The sequence below is a fragment of the Myotis nattereri genome (genome assembly GCF_964212035.1).
Source record: "Myotis nattereri genome assembly, chromosome: 9".
Taxonomy (NCBI): Eukaryota; Metazoa; Chordata; class Mammalia; order Chiroptera; family Vespertilionidae; genus Myotis; species Myotis nattereri.
In genome coordinates this window covers 47206976-47213934 of record NC_138084.1, presented here as the reverse complement: position 1 = coordinate 47213934, position 6959 = coordinate 47206976, and positions in this window count along the sequence as shown.

Here is a 6959-nt window from a genome sequence, read left to right as displayed (position 1 = left end):
ATTTTCGTTGCTACATCATAACTGTAATGTTGCTACTGTTATGAATCGTAATGTAAATATCTGATATGCAGGATGGTCTTAGGCGACCCCTGTGAAAGGGTCGTTCGACCACCAAGGGGGTCGCGACCCACAGGTTGAGAACCGCTGCACTACTGGGACAAGTAGGAGCTAGATCTAGAAGCCGCTGGTCAGGATCTTGGCCAGTCATGTCCTGTGGGAAGAGATGAGATGGAGCGGGGACGCATCCATTACACCTCCGGGGTGGGCGGGCCAACAAGGCTTCCCGAGATCCCCTGCACACTTCACTTTGTCCCCAATCAACTTCTTGCTCTTTCTCTGAACCTTTGAAAGATTCCACTTCTGTGTTTGCTGTGCGTTTTGCCTCAAACATCCTATTCCCCAAGGTCTCCACTACCACCACACACTCACACAACCAACCAAATTTCTGTTTTCCTTCACAGCCCACCTTGAACACCCTGTCTTCAATGAGAATAGCCCTGGACCTCCAAGTGTGAATTCATCACTCACCCTCCATTCCACCTGTGGCCTCTTCCTCCATGATAGTGGGGATCACATACTATAGTGCTGGGGTGTATGGGTCCAAATCCCTCCAGTGAAACAAAGTCTAGTCTCTGTACTCCAGGACTGCACACTCAGCGTCCTGCCTGCCTCCCTAGCCTCGGTCCACACTAGCTCCTCCCTTGGGTTATTGTGTGCTTCCCTCCCCTCCTTGCTTGGCTCACCCTCAGCTCAAACTCACTTCCTTGAGGAAGCCCAGCCTGGCCTTCCCACTGTTCATTTCAGAGCACCCATCCTCCTTTATAGCACTTATGTTGCTTACTTGAATGGAGTCAGCCTCCTCCGCTATACTATGTGCTATCATGGAGGAGTATGCTTCACAGATGTTGTTTTTTACAAATTGAAGGAGGCTGCTTCACTCTATTGCACTTGTGTTTTTTATAAATTGAAAGCAAGACCCTCGCCGAAACCGGTTTGGCTCAGTGGATAGAGCGCCGGCCTGCGGACTGAAAGGTCCCAGGTTCGATTCCGGTCAAGGGCATGTACCTGGGTTGCGGGCATATCCCCAGTAGGAGATGTGCAGGAGGCAGCTGATCGATGTTTCTCTCTCATCGATGTTTCTAACTCTCTATCTCTCTCCCTTCCTCTCTGTAAAAAATCAATAAAATATATTTTTAAAAAAAAGAAAGCAAGACCCTCGACTAGCAAAAAGAGTATGACTTGCTTTATTGCAATGGTCTGAAAATAAACCCAGGACATCTCGAAGGTGTGCCTGTAGATTCCCGAGGGTAGGAAACAGGGCAGGGTTCATTCACCATGGTATCCCCAGCACCTAGCCCAGTGCCTGGCACACAGGAGGCATTTGTTGAGTGAGCAAATGTGGAAGACAGCGTGAGTTACTGCCACCTTATTCCTGAGCCATAATAGCCTTCCCTCTGCCCTTCCCGTCCATGTGGGCTATTCCCTGGACGCCTTCATCCCACTGCCCCACTTCGACTCCTGATTTTCAAACTGGTTCACATGGGTACCGTTTGCTCTCAGAACATCCAACTTTCAGCTCCGAGAAGGCAGGGCCATTTCTGTGCTTCTTTGTATAATCCCACTCTAAGCAGAAGCTGACATAAGGCTCAGCACACAGTAGGTGTTTCACTAAACTTATGAGCTCAGTAAAAACCACTCTATCCTTCAGACGGAGAGGTGGTGCGAAGACGGAAATTTCCTAGAGGAGGTGCCAGAAACTTGTTCAGAGCCACAGATACTGTGAACTCTGACTATGTGCCAGACCCTGTGGAGACACTCTTCTCCGTCCTAGCTCTTGGCCAAGACCAAACTTCCATTTCTGTGTGTATTACAATGCAATGGGCCCATTTATTTAGATCTCTGTCTCTCTCAACAGACTATGAACTCCACAGGGAAGCGACTGGGGCTTAATTCTCAGTGGCTGGCATCTCCCATGCCAGTCACTGCAGTCTGAGTGCCTCTGAAGAGATGATTGTGGGTATAGCCTAGGTACAGATCAGTGGTTCCCCAACACTGGCCTGGCTGCCTCAGAGTCATCCTGGATGCATTCTGCTTACCGTTCGGGTTACGTATGCTCTCTGAGCCTGTTTACACCTGCAGGGTTGTCGTGAAGACAAATATAAAGGCCTTACGGTGCTGCTAGGCACAAGGAAGTGCTCAGAAAATGTCAGTCCCCTTCACTTTAGAAGCAAAGTCATTGCCCTTAGGAGCATCCGGTCTGATGGTAGAGGCAGAGGTGTTGGCAAAGAGTGCCAAGGCAAGGCGCAATCTCAAAAGGCCTTTGAAAGCATCTTTAAAAACTGGTCTCCCTTCAACCCTGGGCCTCTATTTCCTAGGCAGTGGCTGTGACCAACCTCCTTTAAAGACCATCCCCCTAAGCCCCTAACCCTGCCCTCCAGGCTAGTGAATTTAGTATGTAATATACTTTCAACCCAGGATGCCAGGTAATTCAGGTACAGGCATACCCATTTTATTGCACTTTGCTTCATTGCACTTCACAGATGTTGTGTATTTTACAAATTGAAGGCTAGACCCTCTACCAGCAAAAATATTACAACTTGCTTTATTGCCATACTGGCTTAATTGGGGTGGTCTGGAACAGAACCTGCAATATCTCCAAGGTATGTCTGTATTCAGGCAGCCAAGGAGAAACCTCAATCGATCAAATATTGACATTATGTGTGGAGGAAGAGGACATGGGGCAGGCAGAGTTCTGGGGTGAGGGAAGGCTCTAGAAGTGGACAGTCAGACTAGGAATGATGAGTTCTGCATTTCAGTGTGACCTTGAGCAAATCTTATTCTAGTCCTGCAACTCATTGTGTGACCTTGAGCAAATCCCATCATAAGCCCCTTTTCTCTTCTGTAAAATGGGGGTGAATGATATCAGGTTGAACCACATGAAAGTGAAGGATCAGATGTTGGCAATTTCGCATGGTTCTACCTGATACCTACCACATAAGGTGGTTTGTGCCTGGCAGCTGAGAGTTCAGTCAGTGGGGCCATTCTGTGAGCGCTCTGATCTCCAAGGCCAGCCCTGCAGCCACAGTATAGTCCATGGCCTAGCCACTCCAGGCAAGCCTGCCTACCTTCCCCTACTGCCATGCAAGCAGCCGGAAGTCAGCTGCCACTATGGTCACCAACAAACCCACTCACTAATGTCTTCAGTGCATTCATGCAAAAGGTTCTAGGGGCTTGGACCTCATCTGACCCCATCACGGGCCACAGAAAGGAGCAGGACAAGGCTTGCTATCCCTGTCGCATGAACGGGGAAGACAAGGATCACCCAGCCAGAGGAACACAGCCTCAGCAGGTGAGATTCGATCTGTACTCGGCTTCCCTGGCAGAGGAAGAAGCAGACGGCTTCAGGGAGGTGGGATTACTCCTCTAGGCGCTGGGCTGGGAGATGGCCTGTGGACTCTGGCTCTGACCCAAGAGACAGCTGCCCCACGCCAAACAGCGGCAAACGGCAGCTGTGACCTCCCTCAGAAGAGCCTGCATTAAAATCACAAGACCCAAGTTCTCTGCTTCAGAATCACCAGGTGACCTTGGGCGAGTCCTGGCCAGGCCCCTCAGCCTTCTCACCTGGAAAATAGGGACCATTCCACCTACCACTGCGGGGCTGGGTCCAGGTGTAAAAGATGAAGGCTGGGGCAGTCATGAGTCCCCTCCTGGGCCACCTGTTCCAGACCAATGCAGTAAAGCCAGTATCGCAATAAAGCAAGCTGCAATATTTTTGCTGGTGGAGGGTCTTGCCTTCAATTTGTAAAATACACAACATCTATGAAGTGCAATCAAGCGACGTGTAATAAAACAGGTATGCCTGTGCCTGAATTACTTGGCATGCGTCATGAGTCTATCCTGGGCCACACTGTCAGGGAAGGAGACAGGGAGACACCCCACATCTCACCGATTCTACAAGGCATTTCATCCATTAGTCCTCACTGCCAGTTTTGGTTTCCAGTCTCGCCCCGAGTCCCAGCCCAACTCAAGCTTAGCTCCTCTCTACCTCATGCCTGGACCAGTGCAGCATGCTCCCACCAGCCCCCTCCTTCCCTCCCTCCACCTGTCCTCCCATAGAGGCATGTGCCCTGCAGGAGAAGAGTCGAGGCTTCTAATCTAGCCCAGCCACGGCCCTCCACGGTGGCCCCTGGGGTTGGTGCTCTTTCACCTCTCTCAGCCTCTGAATCCCCAAATGGGAGATGACCACCCTCCTGCCCCTTAGCCTTTCCCAGCCAATGCCGCTGCTCCTACCCAAGCCTTTGGCTTCTACCTCTCACGGCTGGCAGGACAGCCTGAGAGTCCCAGCAATACCCAACCCTCTCCAGGCCACATAGTAAGCACATAGGAAAACCACAATCCCTCCCCTGGAAGCCCAGATCCCTTTATCTGTCCCTCCCGATGACCCACTGCATTTCTGTTAAGTATTGACTGGTCTTTGTTCCTACATGGTGGAGCCTGACTCATCTCCATCATCTCCAAAGCACTGTGTGTGTGTGTGTGTGTGTGTGTCTACAATATCCTGCCCCGCCCCCATGCCCTGGGCCCCAACTCAGGCTTCCTCATCCCTCCCTGATCTGTTCCATCCACCCTACCGACATGGTCGGATTAATCTCATTAGATGGCAAGCTGTCATACCCCCTGTTCAGAACTCTCAAGGTTCCCAGTGCCTTCAAGGCCCAAAACTCCTGAGCCTGACATTCCAGCCCTTTCTGTGACACTCAGCTGATGTGGGGCAGGGGTGGAAATTAACTTGGCAAAGGCTGTTCAGTGGTGAATCTACAGGAATTTGGGCAGTGGGCTTTCCCTGCTGGCTACCTTTGGGGAATACCCTCTCTGCTGAAAAAGGGCTTCCCCTCTTCTCTCCTGGCAAATTTTGACTTATCCTTCCATGCCCAGGTCATGTGCCCCCTCCCCTGGGAAGCCTTTCCTCGTCCCCCTGCCGTTCAAGTCTTTGAGCTCTGGTTTCCCAAGGCCCTCTTCACTTCTCTCATCCCTCAGCAGTGTCACTGGATTCTGTGTCTCTCTCCCCGACCCAGGCTGGAAGGAATTTCCTTTGGTAGGAAATAGGTCCAATCCCCCTTGTCTGTAGCCAGTGCCCAGCACAGGACCAGGCACAGAGGAAAGAGTGCCAAGTGACCAATGAGAGACATGTGACAGCGAGATGAGCTAAAACTAAAGATATGACCAGAAAAGCACCTTCTAGGGACTGGCCTAATCCTTGGTCCAGTCACTGCCCCCGCATCTGTCCAGGTCTAGTCTTGTATTGCTATAACTCTGGAATCTTAAATACCAGCCAAGAACACCCCTACAGAAGGCACTGGATGGGTCTAAGTGGGGCTCTAAACATTCTAGAAATGACTCAAACAACCAAAGCTAAAGAAAAAGAAAAAAATATATCTATTCCTGGCTATCCCTCAGGTCAAAAGCTCACAGAATCTCATGAGACAGGGGAGGGAGCTTCAGGAAGGTCTCACCCTCTCCCTGCCCCAAGAGCACAGTAGCCCCTCCAAACCCCAGCTCAGCACCTAAGAGTTGAGTAGCCCATTTCCTTTCTCTCTGACCCTCATACCCATTTTACCTCCTTTGACTCCCTGGTGGGCACCTGGATGTCTCCCCCCCCGCCCCCCCTAACACACACACACACACACACACACACACACACACACACACACTCCTTCCAACCCTACCCACCCCCTTCCTCCCTGGGCAGCAGAATCCCTCTCTGTATTTTTAAACAACTTCTATCCAAGGCAGGAGACCCTCATCTGGGCCACCAAACTATCTCCTGGGGGAAAAGGTGAAAAGAGGTTTTACTGGTAAAAAAGCAAATGCTCTTTTACTGAAGGGGTATGAGGGGGAAGGGGAGAAGGGAAGAGTGGGGAGCATACATCCCCTTTTCAGGAACCCACCACACTCACCCACCTCCACTGGGGCCACCCCTCGCATACTCTGATGGCCTGTCCCCATCCCCAGGTTTTCTGGAAGGGAATGGACCAGGCTGACACGTCAGGGTCTCCTGTTCCCTGGGCTCTAATAGAGGGGTACCCCGGGGCGGAATGCTGAGAATAGCAGAAGCCCGAAGGCGGACTCTCGACACCTCCTCCGTCCCCCGTCCCCCCCCCCCCCCCCACGCCCCGTTTGCCCCGGCTGGGCCCAACCCCTCCCTTCAATTACACCAGTGCACCTGCTCCCAACCCAGGCTGGAGCTGCGGACCCACGAAAGGCCGGCAAGCTCCATGGTCCTGGGCGCTGGTGCCCTCAGCCCCGAGTGGGGCAGGGCTGCATCACCTCCACACACAACTGACGAAGGAGGCTGAGGCCCAGAGAGGGGTAGGTATTCACCCAAGGTCACACAGCGAGGCCAGGATGCACCCAGTCATCCTGCCTCCCAACATCGGCCCCTCGGAGCCCTACGCTCCCGAACTGTCAGGGTGCTGACTCTCCCTCCCCCGAACCCGCACACCTGGCCCCAGCCCCCTTACCTCTGTGACCCCAGTGGACCTGCCTCAGACCAGGCTCCTGGGCGGAGCTCAGGCGGGGCCGCACTCGGCTGCGCCAGGCTAGGTCAGGGCGGGTCCTCTGCTTCCCCCGAAGGGACGACGCCCTCCGCCAGGTCCCCGATAGCGGGACGCTGCCTCCACCTCCCCGCCCCTCTCTGCACAAGCCTCTATCCGGGAAGCCCGACTCAGAGGCGCAGCCGCGGGGCTGCGGGGCTGCCAGACGATGCGGGGGGAGGGGCGAGGTGCGGGTGACAGGGCGGAGCCCGAACGGGGGCCACCCCGCGAACCGCCGCTCAGGCCGCGTCCCCTTTAAGGCCAGCCGGCCTGAGCGCTAGCAGGGGCGGGGTGGGGAGCTGGACAGCTCACTGCAATGCCTCCTGGGAGATGTAGTTTGCGGTCGGCTCACCCAACCACAAAGAG